Source organism: Octopus bimaculoides, chromosome 11 (genome assembly GCF_046866305.1).
Source record: "Octopus bimaculoides isolate indiv1 chromosome 11, ASM4686630v1, whole genome shotgun sequence".
In the NCBI taxonomy this organism is placed as follows: Eukaryota; Metazoa; Mollusca; class Cephalopoda; order Octopoda; family Octopodidae; genus Octopus; species Octopus bimaculoides.
This window is the reverse complement of record NC_142938.1, coordinates 80179955-80203307: the sequence shown is the minus strand read 5'-3', so window position 1 is coordinate 80203307 and position 23353 is coordinate 80179955. Positions and strand designations below refer to the sequence as shown.

The window sequence follows — 23353 nt, the reverse complement described above, 5'->3', positions numbered from 1 at the left end:
GGGATGGTGGCGAACCCTGCAGTACTCTTTCACCACAACTTTCTCTCACCCTTACTTCCTCTTTCTGTTGTACCTGTAATTCAAAGGGTCAGCCTTGTCACACTGTGTCATGCTGAATATCCCTGAGAACTACATTAAGGGTACACGTGTCTGTGGAGTGCTCAGCCACTTGCACGTTAATTTCACGAGTAGGCTGTTCCGTTGATCAGATCAACTGGAACCCTCGACGTCGTAAGCGACGGAGTGCCAACAACAACATGTTTCCTATCAAGTTGAGGTCATTGACATGAAATAGAAACTGAACTGTGAATGTATAGAGCTGGAGTATAAAGAGCATTGGTGTAAATGTGTATATCATCATATTTCAATGTGTGAATTTGAAGATTTACATTTATTTTTAATCTAAGACTTAGCATTATGATTGTCTCAACCTACACAACGGATTATAACACTGCCACTCGTCAATGTCTTGTGTAGGCTGAAAAGATTGAGGTGCCAAGTTTAACAGAAAAAATATTTCAATGTGCATGTAGTCGTATTTTTTGGCATGTGAGAATATGTACGCTTACCTGCAGGAACGTGTCTGTGAATCTAGATGTGTATGAGCATGCATGCACGTGTGCATATATGTGCATATGAATGTCTATATATGCCTGTGTGCAATCACGTATTTGTGAATACAAGCATGCTTTTAATGAATGCTTCTGTGGATGCGTGTTTGCAAGGAAGATAAAACACTGAAAGTAATAAAAGAAAAGAAGAGAAAAAGATAGAGAGAAGAGAAAGGATCCCTAAGATTTGGACCATTCTTCAGAAACGGTTGGACTGTTTGACCTTGAAGACTTGCTAAGCTATTGGTAATACTATTAGGATGATGCTAATGATACACCACAGAACAGGAATATGGTACTGATTCAATTTCACTAAATATATCGCTAATCTGAGTTATATAGCTGCTGCTGCTGCTGATACTGGTTAAATTAATTAATTAATTAATTAATTAATTAAATTAATTATGTATTGAATTAGCATGTAACATTATTATTAAGTAGTTTTGTGCTTTTTTAAGAAAAGGCCCTCGATGGTTTTCTAGTCCTTGACTGAACCCCACTCTTATAGGCCCAGAAGCCAAACACTGGTTCATTACTTTTAATGGCAGGAATTACAAAAGAGAAACTTTGGTGAAAGGAAACCACAAGGAATTTTTATTTGAAATCATTAATTTTGAGGATGATATATCTTTTGCTGATTTGTGTCAGTGAAACACACACACACACACACACACACACACACTTGCACTTGCACACATGCAATGTGCCATTCATAAGACATAAGTTCAATCTGAGGCTACAGTAGAAGACATTTGCCAAAGGTGCCTTGCAGTGGGATTGACCCCAGAGCAATGTGGCTGCAAGACAAACTTCATTCCCACACAACAATGCCTGCTCTTATACATACATTGATAAGCATAAGGTAAGACCCATAACTTATAGGACTACAGTGGGTACACCACACAAGCACTAAGTCTTTCTTTCTCTCCCCCGATCCACAACTTCCAGCCAACATTTATTCACTCTATTTATATCTCTCAGCCATCTCAGCTCCAATAGGTATGACTAAATTCTATAGTTTACTGAAGCAATCTAACAAAATCAAAACATACCTGAAGTTGTCGTCAAACTTGCGTAAGTACTCATTGCAGGTCAACATTTAATTCCAGTTAATTCAAACTTCAAAGCCATCTTCCTTACTTTGCTTGGTGAGAATTACTAATTAAAGTGATGATTTTTTCCCCTCCATCTCTTCGCCTAACATTCTCTTTAGCCGTGAGTCATGACCTCTGACTAAGGTCATAGACACAAAACTGAACATCTTCCAACAAAATGCAGCATAAGATACACCAGTGCTAGGAAGATTAGGGATCTCATACACACTAAGTCAGTTGGTAACCAGTAGGAGGATGAAGTGGCTTGGCTGTGTCCCTTAGGATGGTCCCTCTTGATTTCCACACCAGTGTTTTGAGTGGTCTCCATGTGGTCCCAGGAAAAAAGGGCATCAGAAGAAGAACTGGTTGGCAGAACTGGAAGATGATCTTGTGAGATGAGGCTTATGACCTGGCACTTGAAGCCTGATGTTCTTTGAACAAGAGGACCTCACTAACAATCTGACTAATGAGTAATATCCATAAATTAAAATGCTTCATCTCACTCCATCACATTGCTTAACCACAGCAACAGGAATTGACAGCATCAGTGCAAGACAAAAAAACTGCTTGTCAATTTTACAATGGTGAGATATTTCTAATTAGTGTTAGCTACGTTGGTAGGACTTTGCCTTGGTTACATAATAAAACATAGTGGAAGTAACAGGATATGAACCATCAACTCATTGGTTGATTCTACAAAACATTATTGATTTGACCATCTGCACTCATTCACTTTCACACACACACACACACACACACACACACACACAAACAATTAATTAATAGATTATCAATGATCAAATAATACATTTGTATATTTAATCTGAGTTGGAGCACAGACAGGAAAGACAATGATAAAGAAACTAAAGCATTCTCATTGTATTCTGCCTATTTATGTCCACTCTCAGATCAAATATACATGAGTGTGTGTGTGCATGTATGTGTCTATGTGGATGTGCACATGTATAAGTGTGTTTGTGTGCATATGTGTATGTGTATGTGAATGTGCACATGTGCTTGCATGTGTGCATATGATTTGGGACACTACTACCAACAGGAAAGTAGACATGCTTAGCGTATAGAAAGGATGTAGGTTGGAACTCTGTACTGTGTGTCCAATGTAAACACAGTACAGAGTTCCAACCTGGTACACAAAATGGTGTAGTGGAATATCATTGGAATATCCAGTAAAGAAGTATTTCATGTGTAATAATGCACAAAAGTAGTTAGCAGAAAGAGCATCTAAGAAGTTAACTGATTCAATTACCAAGAAAGGCTCATTAGAAATAGTTGTCAGCTTCTGATACTCAAGCAACCCAATCAGCACTGTATGAAGTCCAAAGTTGCATAGTAGAGGGGCAGGGGTTGAGTGGACATTTTTTGTTTTGCTTAATCAGAAGGAATTGTAATATCCATGATCTATCAGATGGTGTCGTTAAATGTGTGGTGAACTCTATGTATTATATATGTGACCCACTCAGTAGGTTTTGAACTTAGACTGCAAAGAGCTAGGACACAGCATGCAAAGAGCTAGAGGACTCAGCATGCAAAGAGCTAGAGGACTCAAACTGTAAAGAGCTAGGACTGTTGGTTTCAGCTGCTGCCTTTAAAGACCAGATCCACTCCAATCCCTGTTGTCTATATTGTCCAAATATTTCAGTTGTCAACTCTTATGGGAATTCTTCCTTTCACATGTGGCTTTTAGACCTTAAACACCATTAGAGGGGGGGTTCTTTTATCTTCTAATTACTTGAATAATTACAGCTGGTCAAAATTCTTATAATATTACATTTGTGAGACCTTACCATGTTCATATTTAGTGTAGAAACTGATTCCTTGAAGTACTTTCCTCAACTACATGATTTGTGGGGAGTTTTAGGGATGCCTCTCAAACCCTCTTTCATGGGGCCAAAGAGATGATAGTCCAATGACGATGATAGTACAGTGATGATGATAGTCCAGTGACGAGGAAGTGAAAACTGTAGTGAAGAAGTGGCTCAGAACAGTCAACAGAATTTTACGGGGCAGGGATACATGCTCTCATTCGAAGGTGGAACATTGCTATTGAGAGAAACAGTGACTATGTTGAGAAGTAGGGATGTGATCCACAGAGGACCAGCTTCATTTTGATGTAGGATACATGTTCCTGTGCTGGTAATTATACCTGTCCTAAACAAAATGGCATCACTTTTTGACTCACCCTCGTACAATAGGGGGTGACAGGGATGAAACAGAGGTTGTACAATACTTGTGAGAGATGTAAAAAACAATATCAAATCAAACAGTTAAAGATGAAAAGACTGACAAAAGCTACAACAACGATGACAAAAAAGAGAAAACAAATCTATTGAATATTTTACTAATAATAAGCTTCAATTATGGAATGAAAATGTTTTTCTTAAATTAATGGTAAAACATTAGACATTAAATAATTATGTTTATAGTAAATATTAATGTAAATGTGATTTTTTTTTTGTACTTTATTTATTGCTTCATAATTTGGGTTTATTAAAATTAAAACATTGAATAATTGTTTTTCTCTCTTTTATTAGGATACTGTAACTATTATTTGTGTGTGGGCGTGTGTGCATGTATGTGTGTGTGTGTGTGTGTGTTTATTTTGCTGTAAAGCTACATAAGTGACTCAAGAGCTGAAAGTTTCATGCATGCACTTATCTGACTTGCCAAGTGTGCATGTGCATGTGTGTTTGTGTGTATGTGTGTGTGTGTGAGAGAGAGAGAGAGAGAGAGAGAGAGAGCAAATGCTGGAATGAACACCAAGAAATATCTACTTTAATATTGAAAATATTTAACTTTTTGTCCATTCTTTTAATGAAGGCAACAAAAATAATGGAGACAGTGATTTTCATGCTTTTTCAAAGGTATTTATCGAACAGTCTGTTAGAAATGATAAGTCTTCGTTAAAGAATTAAAAAAGAAAATGAGTTACCATATTGTTTTGCAAGGAAACTAAGTAATTCATTGCATTCACCAGAAACACGCACAAAAGCGGCTACAGTTTTATGTGTTTATAAAGAATAAAGGTGGACATAAAATTTATGCCTTTGTTCAGGATTTTTTAGACATGCAAGGAAACTGAAGTATAAAACACTCTACTTGGTTTCATGGATCCCATATATGAAGGATGAAATACAAAATGAAATCCTTTGGAATCTTGAAGGACAAAAACTAAATGGTGCAATACCTTTAAAGTCTTGAATTTCATGAATTTGAACATCTTCAATATTAATTCCTTTTTCCCTTTTGACAAAGAGAAAGGACAATATTTTGTAAAAGAGAAGTATAGTCATGGCAATCACCTTTTGTGTATAACTGTAATTATCTTAAAAATCCATTGAAGAATGAATGCTGGAGCCAATAATGACTGGATTTGAAATTTAAAACAAAAAACTACAATTTGAAACTATAATATCCACTTCACTCAGTGATTTAAAAACATCTTATAAATTCTTAAATATCATGCAATGTTATTTCAGTTTTTATAAATTAATGGTTTTTAAACCATTTATGATTTATGAATCTTCCTTAGAGATATCGGTTATTTTCTCTGTTGTTTGGTAAACCATCTTAGTTACATTGAATAAGCAATTAATCAACTGACCCATTGATAGCAGGATATAAACTAAACATGCCAGGGCCTGCAAAAGAAGCAGGATGAAGTGAATGTGATAGGAAAGGACTCACTGATGCAGCCAAAGGGGATGGCAACAAGGGAGTCAGCAAGGAGTCAACAAGGAGAAATTGAGAGAGAGAGAGAGTCACAATAGTGACGTTGACAGGAATGGAACCAGCGAGGTTGATGACAATGGAACGAGGAAGTATGAATACGTGTGCAGGGGAACATTTATATGAGGCATAAGTGTGTGGGTGTGTATGTTGATGCCATTGTCATTGGTCTCAGAATGACATGTCTGACCTTCTAAATCAGTTGTGCATAAAACTTCAATACTTTAGGCCACTTTGTTATGCATCTAAGTGCCTCTACTAAAAATATGCATTGCTTTTAGGCCTCCATTTTCAATCGTTAGATCCTATTTCAATCGTTAGATCCTATTTCAATCGTTAGATCCTATTTCAATCGTTAGATCCTATTTCAATCATTAGATCGCATTTCTTTCTTTGTTTCTATTTCTTTGTTTATCCATTTATTTATCTTATTTTTTTATTTTTTGTTATCATATGGTTTACTCACTTAGATACTACAGAATTTCATTTTTTATATTTACTTTATCTCATTGTATCCTGGATTTCTATTTAGGACTACTGTCTTCACTTCCTTAGTGCACTCCATATATGGAAATTCTAGTATTTGTAAAGAGTGAAATCCGTCAGATACATTTATTGTCTCTGACTATGTAATGAAACTATTTTCTGTTCATAGCAGAATCCAGTGTTTTAACTTGCCATGAAATGTGCTGAAGTATAGTCTGATTATTATGTTACAACATAATTATATTTATGGGTGTGGGTGTGTGTGTATGTATGCATATGTATGACAGATGATTTATCATTGCTCATGCAACTGACACAGATTATGAAACAGCTGTCAACTAATGGAATAAACATCTTTACTCCTCTTATTTGATCCATTAATATATGAGAGGTGCTGAAAAGTTCTTGACTTTGGATGAAAGAAAATACAGGAGAATCAGTTAATTATGGTTTTATCCAATATATCCCCTTCTCAGATTCACACACTTATTGCAATGGTCCTTCAGTTTTTCTAAGCCCTGTAAAAGAACTCAGAAGGCTGAATCTCCAACCAGGCCTTTCGTGATACCCTTAGAGCCAAGAACTTTTCAGCACCCCTCATATATATATATATATATATATATATTTATATATATATATATATATATATATATATATATATATATATATATATATATATATATATATATATCAGCGTTGCCATCTAGCACTTGTGCTGGTGGCACGTTAGAAAATCATTCGAGCGAGGTCGTTGCCAGTGCCGCTGGACTGGCTCCCGTGCAGGTGGCATGTAAAAAACACCTTTTTGAGCGTGGCCATTGCCATTACCGTGTGACTGACCCTCATGCCGGTGGCATGTAAAAGCACCCACTACACTCTCAAAGTGGTTGGCATTAGGAAGGGCAACCAGCTGTAGAAACTCTGCCAGATCAGATTGGAGCCTGGTGCAGCCTTCTGGTTTGCCAGTCTTCAGTCAAATCGTCCAACCCATGCCAGCATGGAAAGTGGACGTTAAACGATGATGATGATGATGATGATGATGATATATACATATATGTGTGTGTGTGTGTGCGTGTGTACTAATCATAAGGCTGAACATAGGCAGTGTAAATGTGAGAAAGCCAAATTCAAATGATCAATGCCTAATGTTTCAAAAACCAAATGCTGAGAAAACTGAATTTGAAAATATCCTAGGGAAAATAATGCGGAAAACAGTCTTAAAAGACATTTATTTACAGTTTTAAAAGGCATCTTATTATAAAATATTTTTATTATTCTACATCAGAATAACAAAAGCAAACATGATATGGGGAGCATGTTTACTTACAATAAAAAAAAGTGTACTGCAGAGACAAAAGACGTAAGCGAAAACAGAAATAGCTCATTCGTTGAATATCTTCATTCTTTCAATTCTCTCATTATTGAATACAATTTTCTTCTTTTCTTTCAATACAAATGTAAACAAATCAAACAATTGAAAGGCTGAAGTTTATATGTTGGTATTATGAGTGAAAAGAGTGAAGGCAAAGGGAGATAAGAAAGTGCACAAATCTATCAAAATTCAACCTTTGAATTGTGTGGTCTGTTTATGTGGGTACTGAAAGAGAAGAAAAATATTCAATAAACAGAGAATTGAAAGAATCCAGTATTTGATAAATTATTTAACTTCTTCAATTATGTCTTCCCTTCCATATCATATTCCTACAACACAGTATTATTATTATTGTTATTATTATTATTATCCTTATTATTATTATTATTATTAAAACGGGAGGCTCCTCGTAGTCCACATTCTTGCAAGTTCGTCTTTTAGTAGTCTGTACTTTTCAATCTTTTCTACTCCTTTGTCACTTATGCGAGCATCCTCAGGTATTGTAATATCTATGACCTTGGTTTCCCTTTTTCCTTTATCTACCGCAACAATATCTGGTCTCCAAGCCTCGATTAGGGAGTTGCATTGGATTGCAAAATCCCACAGTATCTTATGTTCTTTGTTTTCGGTGACTCTTTCTGGTTCATGTTCATACCATTTCCGTGCTCTGTTCAGGTCATACTGTTCACATAGCCTCCTGGGGACAAACTTAGCCATGCTATCATGCCCCCTTTTGTAGTGCTTTTGGGCCAGCTTGCTACACTCACTCACAATATGTGAGACTGTTTCATTTCTGCTGCCACACATCCAAGAATGGGGCATTTCACTATTCTTATCTATTTGGAATTTGGTGTAATTTGTTCTCAGAATTTGTTCCTGGACACTGCATATCAATACTTCAGTGCATCCTTTCAGATCACTTTTTCTTAGCTGTCTCCTTTCCTCCAATTTATCTCAGGTGTTGCCCATGCAGGTATTTCATTTCCCAGTCATCTACTCTTTCTTCATCTTGTTTTTTAAATGTTCGTGGGTGCATCACATTTTCAGTAGGTATTGTATTGTTAATTCTAACAGTGACAAGCAAGGATTCAGTCTGCTTTTTGATGTGCCATCCCAGATTGTTCTTCTCATTAATACAGATTTTACATCCTATGAAACCTCTTCCACCCCCATTTCTAGGCACATATAGTCTGTCAGTATTGCTTTTGGAGTGTAGTTCCTTGTTAACTGTCATCACTTCTCTAGTTTTCCTGTCCATTTCCTCAAGCTCATTCTTTGCCCACCTAACAACACCTGTGCTGTATTGCATTAATGAAACAGTCCATATGTTCATTCTCCTGATTTTGTTTTTTCCATTGAGTCTACTTCTCATAATTAATTTGGTTCTTCTGAGATACTCATTTTCCTTGATTTTCTTGTATTCTAAAATCCCCAGATATTCATATCATTTAGTCTTAATATCCTTGATTTTCTTGCTGTTGAGTAGCTCTACACCATGAGACAACACTCTTTTGCCTCTTTGCATCATAAACATACCACACTTTTGAGTCCCAAATTCCATTCCGATATCCTTACTGCACTGTTGAAACTAGGCCATTTATTTCATGTTCGGTCTTTCCAAAGATCTTTAAATCATCCATATATAACAGATGATTTAATTTTCCTCTACTTTTCAACGTGTATCCCAATGTCACTTTCCATAGTATCTGTGTGAGGGATATCATACAAATCACAGCAATGGTGATAGGATATCTCCTTGAAATATGCTTCTCCTGATGTTAACTATCACCAAACATTTTCCACATGAAGTTAACTTTGTATTCCGGTTTTTCATTGATCTCCTAATAAAATTTGATATGCTATCAGGCACCTGTACCAGCTCAATAGTTTCAAAGAATCCAGGAATGGGGGACCATGTCATACACTTTCTTATAATCGATCCACTCCATTCCCAGATTAGTAAGTATTTTCTTGCAGTCATTCAGCACCATTCTGTCTATCAGAAGTTCGTCCTTTGTCCCTCTGCTTTTCCTTCTGTACCCTTTCTCTTCCACCGGCAGTTTGTCATTCATTTCCAGGAAGTTATACACATAATCAGATATTATTCCTGTCCCCAGCTTTCACATCAGGGCAGGTAGGTGATAGGCCAGTAATTATCCACCATATTGCCTTTGCTGGGATTCTTTTGGCAAAGAATTTTTTTACTTGTGGTCAGCCACTTTGGGATTTGTACATTGTTGTTGATAATTTTATCCATTTACATGACTATTCTTCTGTGTAGAGCTGAGAAATTTTTCAGCCAGTATCCTTGTACCCCATCCAGTCTGGAGCATTTCCAGTTTGAAATCCTTGATGTCTGTTTGGTTACCATTTTGGGAATCAATTAAAACCAGTGGTCTAGCATATTAAAAAAAACCTGAAGATTAAAATTATATTACATATAAAAATAAGAGGAATGACCAGCAAAAGTGGACTCCTATATGCTAGAAATAGATGCCGAATCATCTAACCACAAAGAAATATGTTCTCTGTAAAAAATTAGCGACACAACAGACTGTAAAAGGGCAAGACAAATGAAAAAATACTAAAAAAAAAAAAAGCGATTAACCTACGTACCATGGTTTCACCTGTTAAAATTTACGTAAGTAAATATCTGCAAGATCATCAGCGTAGTCTGTCGATTTAAAAATATAATTTCCACACATACTCACCCATGCCTCGGATTCCCAACAACACTTGGTATTTCAAGTGTGGTCTATTTTTCAACCAAGTTAATAATATACAAACCATGCAGTGGAACATATTCAACTCATTCTTTTAATATCTCTGCATATGTTCTGCAGGTAACATCAGGTAACATCACAATCTTTATGCATGCCCCACACACTTTTTCATAATATGCTGGGATCAATTCGATTGACAAACCCAATTACAAGTGGAAATGAAAAGTATAGAAAATTCAGGTGGGATTTGAACTCAGGACAAAAGTTAAGTAAGCTGGAGAATTATTAAAGCATTACAAAAAATATTTGGTTGCATCTCTTTATATTCTCAGCTCAGATTTTGCAAGGGTCTATTTTGCCTTTCATCTTTACATTAATACAGGTGTCAATGCAACTGACTAAACTCTTCAAGGTGGTGCCCCAGAATGGCCACAACCCTTTGAAACCAGTAAAAGAATAAAAGAAAATGAAAAATCAAACTGAATATTCTAAAACAACATTCCACAGTTACGGTAATTCCATCACCCTGAGCATTTCTATGGATATAATAAATCAATAGAAATGCAGAATGTTTGCGGTTAACTGAGTCACCCCAAGTGTATCACTGGTGAACATTTGATCAACCACTGAGAGATGAAAGACAAACTGAAATCTGGCTGGATTTGAAATCACAACCCTGATGAATGAGACTAAATACTGCAAAGCATTTAGTCTCTTCCCAGGCTCTTGTATCATGGCCATCTCTCTGCCTTCTCCATATTCATATTAACAAGAAATAACACAAGAACTTACATCCAAACACACAACAAGACACACATATAATCACAAACAAAATGCAAATATATGTACATAATTAATGTTTCGTTTCCTTACGACTCTGTTGATGGAAATAAACGTCTGCATATATTTGTAAGTATATGTTTGTATATCAATGTGCATACGTAAGCCTGCTTTTGTGTGTGTGTGTGTGTGTATTATATCTGCTTGTGTCTGAAAATCTATAATTCATAGTATACGTATGTGTTTGTTTGTGTGTGAAAACATAAGCTTTCATGTAACAGCATAAATGTAAGGGTATTAAATGTGTTGCTGCTTTGTTTTGTTTTAGCTTTTGTGTTTGTCTTGTTCCCTGTTTCCACCTCCACCACCACCATCACTCGCTTCCATCTATCAAAGATGGTTCATTACAAAATTGATAAAGAAAAATAACAACAAGAAGAGGGGGGAGGGGGAATCAAACAAAAACAAAAAAAAACATATAAAAACCCTATTTGCAGCAACAATGCCACTTACAGACGCATGAAAGCATAAATATAAATTGATCCAATCTTAATTTTTTCTTCCTCTTCTTCTTCTTCCCTGCTATCAACTAACAGCACTAGGTTTGACTTAATACTATATAGTAGCTTTACTTGAAATACCAGTACTACAAGTTCAATACCATCAGGAAAAAATACTATTAGCAAAAGTTTCATCCTCTCTCTTTCTCTCTCTCTCTCTCTCCCTTTGATTTTTTTTTGTCTTTTTTGGCGTTTTCTATTTATTCATTTATTCTAAGGGGGTGGGGGGAGATTCCATAAGCTGGTATCTATATTCCCCCTCCTTGGGTTTAATATCAGACAAAATACTATTAGCAGAAATTTTGCTGAATTTTTGTTTTAATCTTTATTTATTAATATTAGAAAAAGACTGAGGTGGTGGTGGTGGTGGTGGTGTGGGGTTGATAATCCTCTAAATAATGAGCAATAAAGAATATTAATTGCACTAATCTCACCCAGTTGTCCCTATTTCCTATCATGGAGCCCCTGCAAGACAGAAAGCTAGGCATAAGAGAATGAGGTTAGTGAAATCACTGTTTTATATGAACACACTCAAACATCTAACCCACAGATATGCTGTGTCCCTTCACTGACTGTTTTTTACTGCTACTACAGTGGCCTCTGCTCAGAGCTAATTTATCATGTGCTACATCTACTTTGGCACCTTCAACTCACTTTTCCTCCTCTCCCCATTATCCAAATTATGTAGCTTTGTCAGGTCCCATTCAAGCTACCATGTCAAGTCCTTTCTACCCAGAATGTCAACCTCTAGAGTTCCAAACCTATCACATTCCAACCCTCTATTTTTCGAAATACAAAAGTATTACTAAAGAAGAAAAAAAATTTGTGGGTGAAGAAGTGGGGTGAAATATCAATAGCTTAACATTAGAAGTGAGGAGGAAATTGCCAGCTATATGGTTCATTCGTTTGCCTTGCATCCACTTTTCCATGCTGGCATGGGTTAGATGTAAGTTTATTTGAGGCAGCATTTTGTGACCAGATGCCCTTCCTGACATAAACCCTGTTTTGCAAACAAGGATTATTTTATCTTACTTGTCACAGGACGTATTGTTCCCCGTTGACAAGAACACAACTTCATTGTTTCACTCAAATATAGCCAAGTGATGACCCCAGAATCTAAATATTCATGCACACACACACGCATGCACACACAAACGCACGCACACATGAAACAGGCTTTCATCTTACCAATTTCACTGATAAGGCATTAGTTGCCCAAGGCTATAGTGTAGAAGATATTTGCCCAAGGTGCTGTGCAGAAAGATAAAACTTGTGTCTGCAGTTATATCTCTAAGTTCTACTTTTCTACACCAGTCAGTACACATTAATGCACAGTTACTTAATGATTTTCTCATCACTATTTCAGCAAGTTTATGCTTCATTGATGAGACCAAAATATATCTGTAGATATCTCTTGTACTTGCCAAAATGATGGAAATTATGTCATAGATTAATATTGTTTTTTCGTCATTGCATAATTATTCAGAATCAGTTTATTTAATGTTTACTGCATTAAATATATATTAACACCAACTAACTATTATTTTTGATATATATATGATGTCCCTGAGTTATGAGGAGGTACCCAAAAGTAACTGGAAATGTTCTCTCTGGGACATGCCCATTATAGCTCAGACTTTCATTGCTAGATACAGCCCCCAGGCAATCAGTCTGCCAACCAGTGACATCTGGTGCAGTTGTTCTGCTACATGGTGCATCTTTCTGTTTTGCAGTGCTTCTCCCTTGCTCGTTGATTTTTGAGATGGCTGAAATGAAGGAACAGCTTCTCTGCTGGGGGAAAATGGGGGCCTGAAACAGTTGTCATGCTCCAAATAGCTTACTAGGATGCTGCCATGAGCAAAACACAAGTTTATGACTGGTTTTTGCACTTTAGGAATGGTCACTTGTTGCTTGAAGACCAACCTCATTCAGGGCAACCATTGACCTCCTGAACAAATGAAAACATCATGAACTGATCTTGGAGGACCATCGCCAAACAAATGATAAATTTGTTGATATGACTGGTGTGTCCTGGAGCCCCTGCCAACGAATTCTGACTGAGGAATTGCCAATGAAAAGAATTGCAGCAAAATCTGAGCCTTGTTTACTCATAGAAGATCAAAACCAGTCACGACTGAATGTGTGTCGTGACCTGAAGGGACTACTGGAAATTGATCCAGACCCCCTCCTTTTTCGAAGGTCATCACTGATGATGAAAGCTGTGGCTACAGAATTTGCAGATGTGGAAGAGGTGAAGAAAAAAAACGACAGGCACTACAAGGCATCACTTGGCAAGAAGTTCCAGCACTGCTTCGAACAGTGGAAATCACGCCTGGATTGATGCATTGCTTCAAATGGAGAATACTTTGAAGGTGATAAAAGTGTAAACATGTAAAATTAAGTGAATTGAATAATATTGCAAAATTCCAGTTTCTTTTGGGTACCTCCCCCCCCACCCACCCACCGTATATGAAACACTGTTCATAAAGAAAAATAAACAAAAACCTATGATTAACCATCCTAAAATATATTTGGTGGAATTTAATTTAACAGCAGAATGAAACCCCGACATAAAGAGACCAAGTTCCAATGTTGAAGTATTTAGAATAAAAAGGAAATATTTTCATTTTAAAGGTTTTAAGAGAAATAGCAATTGTGAAAAAAAAAAGAAAAGAAAAAAAAAACACCGCTGATTTCAATGCAATTTGAGCAAAGAAATTGGTGGAGAAAATATGAGTGGTATTACAAATGTAGTATTAGAGAAATTATCAACAGTTGGGGGTTAGTATTTTTGTAAGAAGGACTCTGCATTATAGAAAACAACAGTAATATGAATAAAGCTAATCATTTGAGCAGGTAATTATATCTGTTTTTTACATTGTTAAATAGATGGAAAAGAAGTCTTCTTATAGGCTAGGTTGTTTGTCCATCACTGGTAACTTACCTTACACGAAGAATTACAAATAGCACTGAAAACCCAAGAAATATTAGTCAATTCTATAATGTAATTACAACTTTTTGTGGTAAATCCTACTATTGTGTGGTACTTGTGTAGAGTTAAGTGAATTCAGTTGATGAGAGTTTATAAAATATTGCTGGTGTCAGGATACAAACCATCAACCTTGCAGCTTGTTGTCCAACATTCATTCAACTTGATGATTCACATGCTCTCAGAATCATTAAAATATCAGAGAAGATACTCAAGTATGAGGTTAAGTGTTGTCCAAAGAAGATACCATTTGCAAGAATTAGGGATTGTTGGCAATACCAATGGTGTTTTATAATTTCTAATTAATATAGCAGGAGTATGGATTACCACTGATAGGATTTTTGATATCTAAAAGAAAAATGGATTAGTGTCATGGATTGTAGATATCATTGGTATGGGCTAGGAGAGTGTTCCTGATAATGTGACGGGGATCTGTAGGGACTGAAAAGAGGCAGACAAATTGTCATGTTTAACCCTTTTGTTACCAACCAGGCTGAAACCAGCTCTGGCTTTGTAGTGCAAATGTCTTGTCTTCATAAGTTTTGAATTAAAATCTTCCACCAAAACCTTAGTCACAATTAATGTTCCTAACACCAGCTTAATGATAACTAAGTTATTTTACTAAATTCTTTGTCATATCTAAAATAATTGAGAGAAACACAGAGCATCTCAAAATAAATACGGAAACGAAAGGGTTAATAATATTCTATGCTTTTAAACTATGTCCAATATCATCATGAAGACAAAATATAAATTACATTTTATCTTCTTGTTAATAAAGAAGAGGAGGAGAGGGCAAGAATTTCCATAATATTTGAGGATGGAGAGCTGGTATTTGTCAGTTTGAGAACTGTCAGTTTAGGGGATATAGAAATAGGGAATATAATTATGGATTAAAAGATAGAGAAAAGAGTAACTCTAAGGATTAGAAGTGAGAAAATACTGGAGATTATCAATGAAGTTCGGTATGAGAAAATAGAAATAAGATAGGAAGCAAAAGAGTAGGGTTTGAGAAAACAAGAAGAGTGAGGGTTAAACGAATGACTCAAGGAATGGATTAAGTATTAGGAATGATTCTATGCCATATGAATTAATTTAGATGAATAAATGTGAGTTTAGAATTAAAGAAAGCACCAGTGATATACATGAAGAATATGGTAAAATGCAGGTGAACTAGAATGCTAATGGTATGGGTTATGTATTGGCAGAAATACTAAAGAAACCTATATAGTGGTATGGGTTAACACTTGATGAGAATACCATATTTGTTATATTGAAAGATGAGGTGAGAGGAATTACACAGAAGCAATTGTATCAGTAATAACAGCAATAAAAAAATGGAATTGGAAAATCTGGCTAAGAGAGGGAAATAGTGAGGGTGGTGGACGAGGAGGATGAGAATAAAATGGAGAGAGAGGATAATAAGATGAAAAGTAAGTGAGAAAAAACATTGTAAATGAAATAAAAGTTTGATAAAAGAGTGAGGCAGGTTTCTGAAAACCTCCCCAGAGGCAGCAGAAGACTGAGTTATTAGTTCAGATTAGTTGTCATGGCAACCTGCAGAGGTACTGATTTCAAATGGTGCTAGATGCAATTGAACTAAATATCTACCCACCACTCGAAACCAGACCCCTAGAGGGCCCCTAAATATATTCTTGTGTCATCAGGTCTTTGGTGATGACAAGGAAGTTGACAACATGAACATCAAATAATGGAGTACAGATCAAAGAGGACAAAACAGAGAAAACGGAACACGAGAGTACAGAGCAAAGAGCAGTGCAGAGGTGATGGCTCTTGGTTTTTGCAGGCAGAGGAGTTGCGAGAAAGGAAAAGATATGTTGTGTTATGGGCAGAAAGAAGCAATCTATGTGAATGTGTAAGGGGAGTCAGGTGAAACAAAATGTCATACAGCAATACAGTGTAAGAAATATATATACAAGTGGGTGTTTATGTATGCGTGTGTGTGTGTGCCTATGTATGTGTGTATAGATAGATAGATAGATAGATAGATAGGTACACACACACATATATTCAATACATCAGCAGTAAGTAAGAATTGGAGGTTTAAAATAGCTAAGAGAGTGCATGTGAATGGATTAGAAAATTTAAGATATATAAGTAGTTGCATGCAGATGAATGAATAGAAGGAAGATATATATATATATATATATATATATATATATATATATGTATATGTATATATATATATATATATATATATATATATATATATATATATATATATATTCAAATATGTGCATATATATTATGTATGGATGTATGTATGTATATATATACATATACACACACACACACACACATATATATATAATATTCATATATGTGCATATACAAATATATATATATATATATGTGTGTGTGTGTGTGTGTGTGTGTATTCTTTTATTTTTGTACTTGTTTCAGTTATTTGACTGCAGCCATGCTAGGGTACCACCTTTAGATGAATAAATCAACACCCCGGACTTATTCTTTGTAAGCCTACTACTTATTTAGTTAGTCTCTTTTGCCAAACCACTAAGTGACAGAGATGTAAACACACCAGTATCAGTTGTCAAGCGATGGTGGCAGGATAAACACACGAACACACACACATTATATATACATGTCTTTGAAGGCAAAAACCAGCAGACAGTCTGTTAACAGGGGAACTGATGACACACCTGCTTGGGGATAAATTATTTTTTGAAGAAGTGCAATCATAAACACAGATGCCAAGCTTCTTTCAGTTTCTGTCTAGCAAATTTACTCACAAGACTTTGGTTGGTTTGTGTCTATTGTAAAAGATACTTGTCTGAGGTGTCTACACCTTATTATTCATAGCATCTTTTTTTCTTTTTTTTATAAGTAACTCTAAGCTGTGGCTTCTCTCACAATAAGACAAATTCAAGTAGACAACTGATAAAAATGACAAAAACCAATCAAATCCAGCTGAGTTGTTTTTGAGTGGGGCTTCAAGATATGTTTTCTTAAACACATGTGATTGCATTTATAATTACCTCACACACACACACACACACACACACATGCTGCTTTAGTACTTCAAGCTGATTATATAACATGGATATATAATATTCCTTCTATTCTCTCCCCTCACGCCCTTTTACTGATTTCAGTCATTAGACTGTGACCATGCTGGAGCGCCATCTTCTACAGTGTATTTGATTATATTGACCCTGGAACGATATAATAAGAAATCCCATTATGTTACTAAATTCATTGATATTCTTCAAGAGACAGAGACACAGGACACACAGCATGTTGATAATGATGACAACGGTGATGCTAATTCCGTCGTAATCTTTCGACAGTTTTAAGTGTAAGCTTTATTTAGCACAATTTCCAGACAGAAAAAAAAGAAATACTTCTTCGGGCTACTAATCAGGACCAGTCAAATCAATTTTGATCCGAACCTATCAAGAATGAATCATGTTGTAAACCTTTCACTCCATCCAATCACATTTCATTTCAAATGCTTATTCACTTGGGTCTATTTTTTTTTAAGGGCTTTTTTCAAATATATACTCATACACCATTACCATCATCATTACTATCGTCGTTAACACTGGTGGCACCACTGTCACAACTGCTGCCACCACCACCACCACCACCACCACCACCACCATCATCATGTAGAATGAATTTGTGTATGTCAAATGAATGACAAGACAAGGCTCTGTGTGTGTGTGTGTGTGTGTGTGTGTGTGTGTGTGTGTGTGTGTGTATGTGTGTGTGTGTGATTTGGTAAGAGAATAGATATAGAAGAAAAGTAGCATTAGAATTTGTGGGTAGGTATGTTATGTTGTATCTGTTCTTACATTCTATGTAACACTTCTGGCTCAGGTGTTACCTTCAATTTTATAAGCCATGTAGAGGTGTTGAAGGGAACTAACTCCTTCACCAAGTTTTTTTTTCTTTTTTAACAAAGGTATTTTTAAGGAACCTTTTTTTTTTTTTTAAAGTAAAGAAAATGAATTCAGAAACTTATTGCAAATAATCAGTTTTCACCTGAACTCAACATTTTCTCAAAACAAAGAGAAAAGAAGCGTGAATAAAATAATTCAAAGTAAGCATAAATAAATAAAATTTAAGACAATTTTAGATTTTTATAAAAAGAAATTCTTTACAAAGAACTTTATCTAAAGAATCTGATTGAAACAGCAGTCATTTTTGAGGGAATATTTATTCCAGTAGAACAAGAAATACAGTGTGAAAATATATTAAGAGACAAATGAAGAACATGGTCAAAATATTTCAGAATAGCTGGAAGAGCAAACGTTATAAAAAGAATGTAAGTGAAAACGGATACACAAAAAGAAAATATCTAGAAATGGCTTTTTGCTTCCGGCTAAGTCAGAATGTGGAGGCACATAGCTCAGTGGTTAGAGCATCGAGTTTACAATCATGAGGTAGTCAGTTTGATTCCCAGACCAGGCTGTGTGTTGTGTTCTTGAGCAAGACTCTTTATTTCACGTTAGTCTAGTTCACTCAGCTGTAGAAATAAGTTGCAGTGACACTGGTGCCAAGCTGTATCAGCTTTTGCCTTTCCCTTGGATAACATGGGGAGGGGATAACATGGAGAGGGGATAACACGGAGAGGGGATAACATGGAGAGGGGAATCTGGTATGCATGGGCAACTGCTGTTCTTCTATAAACAGCCTTGCCTGGACTTGTGCCTTGGAGAGGAACTTTCTAGGTGCAATCCCATGGTCATTCATAACCTAAAGGGGTCTTTAAGTCAGAAATGTTTTTGAAGGGACTGTGTGATTGGTAGCGGAAAGACAAGAAACGATAACTCATCAGGTACCTATGTTAGAAGTAATTATTTGTAGCACATTCAAAAAAGCCACAAATTTGGGGTTAGAGGAAACAGTGAATGACATCAACCTCATAGCTTGACTGGAAGGATGAGACTCAAAATCGACCATGGTGAGATTTGAAACCAGAATCAAGAGGCTTAATTATGCAATGCAAAATATTTTATCCAGTGCACTACCAATCCAGTAATCCCCTGCTCTCAATAATAATAGCATTTTCTAAATTAGACAAGAGTCTGAAATTAAGAGGAGAGGTTATGCAGTTGATTAAAAATCAATTCCAGCTTTTAACTAGAATTTTATTTTATCAAACTCAGAATAATAAAGTTAAATTTGATGATGATGATGATGATGATGATGATGATGATGAAGATGATGATGATGATGATGATGATGATGATGATGATGACGATGACGACGACGACGATAATGAGGAAGAGAAGGAAGGGGAGCAGGAAGTGGAGGTTGATGAATGATGATGATGACAATAATGACAATGATGATAATGATGATGACAACAACAACAAAAAGGGGCAATAATGATGATGATGATGATGATGATGATTGGCACAAGGCCACAGATTGTTGCAGAAGGGTAGAGCTGACTAAACCAACACCCTACTCAACATTTGAGTGCCACTTATTTCACTGACCATCACTCTATCAAAGATGATGAAAGGAAGGCAAAGTTGATGCCAGACTCAAAGGTGCCACCAAAACATCTATAGAACTTACAGAAAAACTGCCTAGAAATTTTTTACACAAAAGTATTGTTGTAATCAATCTCAATGTACCCGAGAGTTGTTATTCAGTCGTAGTGTTGAACCAATATCAATCCAAAATTAATGAGAAATCATTGATAAACTGTGAAAAAAAGAACAAAACTAATAAAAATAATACACTCAGAGAATAATGACTCAAAACTAAACTAAGCGTATAGAATCAATTATTTTGGTGTTTGTAGATGAAGTCTCCTGATAACTAACTAACTGAAGATGTACATGAATGTATGTGGGCGTGTGTAAGAGAAACAGAAGTTTGTGTCAGTATGAGAGCGGATTTATGTGTGTACATGCAGAAGTGTAGGTCAATAGTGAAACGAGTACAGTTGCCAATGCTTTTCCTAATTAATCCAATAAAAGGTTTCATAATTATACATTTTTTTCACAAGAGACTGATGTAAATCTTGATGTAAAGTAGTTTGCTTTTTTTTTTTTGGCTTTTTTTTTCAGTTTTTCTTTTATCAAGAAAGTCAAATATTTATTAGTGTACAAAAATAAAGAATAGTTATTGGTTTACAATGAAACCAAAATAAAATAAGAGCAGAGAAAAAAAAAAAATCTAAAAGTATATCAACAACAACAAAAATGCAATATTTCACATGAATAATTCAGTTCTTTTAGTGTTCTGTGTGTATACATACATACACATACGTGTGTGTGTGTGTGTGTGTGTACACATACACACACTCAAACTTGTTTTGGCTTATAGTTTTTTTCACACTTGAAATGAAAAATTGCAAAACAAAACCTAATTTATAACCATAATATGAAATACATATAAATTTACACACACAAACATCAATATGCATTTATATAAACTAGTTGGTATCTTGGTAAGCTGTTCTGGGGCATACTGAACTTCCGACTACAAAATATCATCGCAATCTAAACAGCTTTGACCATTTCTTTGCACTTGCAAAAATTACCCCCCACCCCCCACCCGCCATTGCCTTGCAGTCTTTCTCTCTGTCATTACAAACCCTCTTTTCTTATTCTCCTCCATTCACATTCGACGACCTTTCGCTAAAGATCAGGTCACATACTGACGACTGCACTTTGATTTCTTTCTTCAAAGTATTCATATACAGCTTGTTTTTGCCTCCTTTTCTTTCTCTCTTTTTTATGTTTATTTTGTTGTCTTGTGCTTTTTTTTTTTTTTTTTAGCTTTTCTGTACATTTGACCTCTACAAAATATCGATATCAACTCCATCTCTCCACATCAATAAATCTACAAAGTGATAAAATGATACTGATTTGCTCATATATATCTACATAAACATGTATATGTGTGCGTGTGTAATATACTATATACATATTACATATTTCACATGCATATTTCATATATGCATGTGTGCACATGTACGTGCATTGATACTGGTGCCCTACTATGTCAAAAGTACATGCATACACATGTGCACATGCATGCACACACACATATACATCAAACATACATACTTATATACATGTATATATAAGAGAGTCCCACATACATGCATTAAAATATATATATAAGTTATATCTTTATTCTTGCCTTTGATCATCTTTTAACTTGGACATCAATGCATTTTACCTCAACACAAACAACTTATGTCAATACTACAGGTGAAATTTCCATAGAAACTGAGAGTGTTTTGGTGCATATTGGAGACTAGATATGTTTAAACTGTCTTTATTGCAGACAAACAAAAACTGATCCTGCAATAGTTTCTCATAACATTCTGTGATTATAAATGTATACATTAACTTATAAAAGGATTTGGTAGATTGAAATTGAAAGAAGTTCATGTTTATAAATGGAAACTGAAAGAAGACTATCACATATGTGTGTGTGTGTGTCTTTTTTTTTTTTTTTGTCCCCTCTACCACTGTTTGACAATTGAGAGCATTGTGTCCACTGTTAGTCTGCATATGTGTCAACCACAACATGATTCTCAATAAACACTTAGCCTCATCCATCACATCAGTTTTGTTTTAAGACAAAGGACCCTAAACATAGCATCTCATTTAGAAATACTTCACATCACCATCAGATTTTACGGCTCATATTGTTCCCACTTCTCAGCAACAGATTTCCATATAGTTTCCCATTGCTATCTTTTAAAAGCTTTAATTGATCCTAAAACTGGAACCTTTTTACCTATTCGGTTGTTGCCTTTACCATCCTTAAAATTAATTATATAACCAACTGAGTCTCACTTCAATACCAGTTTTGTTTTCTTTCATTTTTTTCTTTTTTGTAGCAGTTACATCTTGAAAAATTATAAATTTATTTTCGTTTAAATTCATTTGGTGTTTTACTATTTTAAAAAGATTTTGAGTGGTATGTAATTAGATTTGTACTAACTTCATGCATAGATTCATTTTCATATCAGTACAATTCCAATGACGAGCGTATTGCATTTAGATTCTTTGTAAGGAATCTTAACAACGAAGAATTAAATACCACAAAGTGACCTCCACAGTATTTCCTAATGTCACCAATGCTACTTATTTATCATGTATAATTTCTGCCAGACAAACGTCATTAGGAATTAATTAAAATGTGGTGATTAACATGTGTGGAATATTTTAATATATGTGATTATAATGCAAAGATTAAGATTAATTGCATTGGATTGGCAAATTTAGTAGAGGGGGCTGAGGAAATCCTTTGCAGCAGTTAGCTATGACTCTTCTAGTTCTGAGTTCATATCATACCAGAGTCAACTTTATGTTGAGTTCTTCAGGAATTGATAAAGTAAATACTTGACAAGCTCTGGTGTTGATAGCAACAATTAAATTGTTTGCCTAAATTTGAATCCTTCTGCTAATGTAAGATATTAATTTGTAAAGATGATATATAAGAGGAGTGAGATGACTGAGATAATTAAAAACCACAGGTCAGCTGCATTTTGTAACCTAGTTTGACATATGAAATTGGTTAAATGAATATCAGATGATTCAAAACATTATAACCTTTACAATCCCTATAGTGATATAGCCAAAAAAAAAAAAATCAATAATTAAATTGTATATATAAAAAGAACTATAATTAGTGGTTGTGAGATTAAAATGTTGAATTATATTAACTATATTAATGTAAATTCAGAATATTTAATCATGAAGTAAGGGACACTACTTTGTTTGCTTCAGTCTACTTGGTTGACAACTGGCAGATACTTCTAATTTATTGGTGAAGGTTACTGATGGGAGGAATGGTAAATTTTATTAAAAAAATAATTTAACTCCCCACAAAAATGCAGGCTTCCAAATTTGCAAAAACTATCTCGGGTGTGATGGATAACTGCATGCAAAGCAAGCACATGTATGAACACAAAATGTACACACACACACTTGCATGAATGCACACACACACACACAATTAGAGCAGTTG

General features: G+C 35.3%; 1 protein-coding gene across 1 annotated transcript in view; it reads right to left on the bottom strand.

Moving 5' to 3' along the window:
- The window catches only part of LOC106867980 (uncharacterized), a 635945-nt gene that overhangs the window by 233377 nt on the left and 379215 nt on the right, over positions 1-23353 (bottom strand). The gene's annotated exons all lie outside the window — the stretch shown is intronic.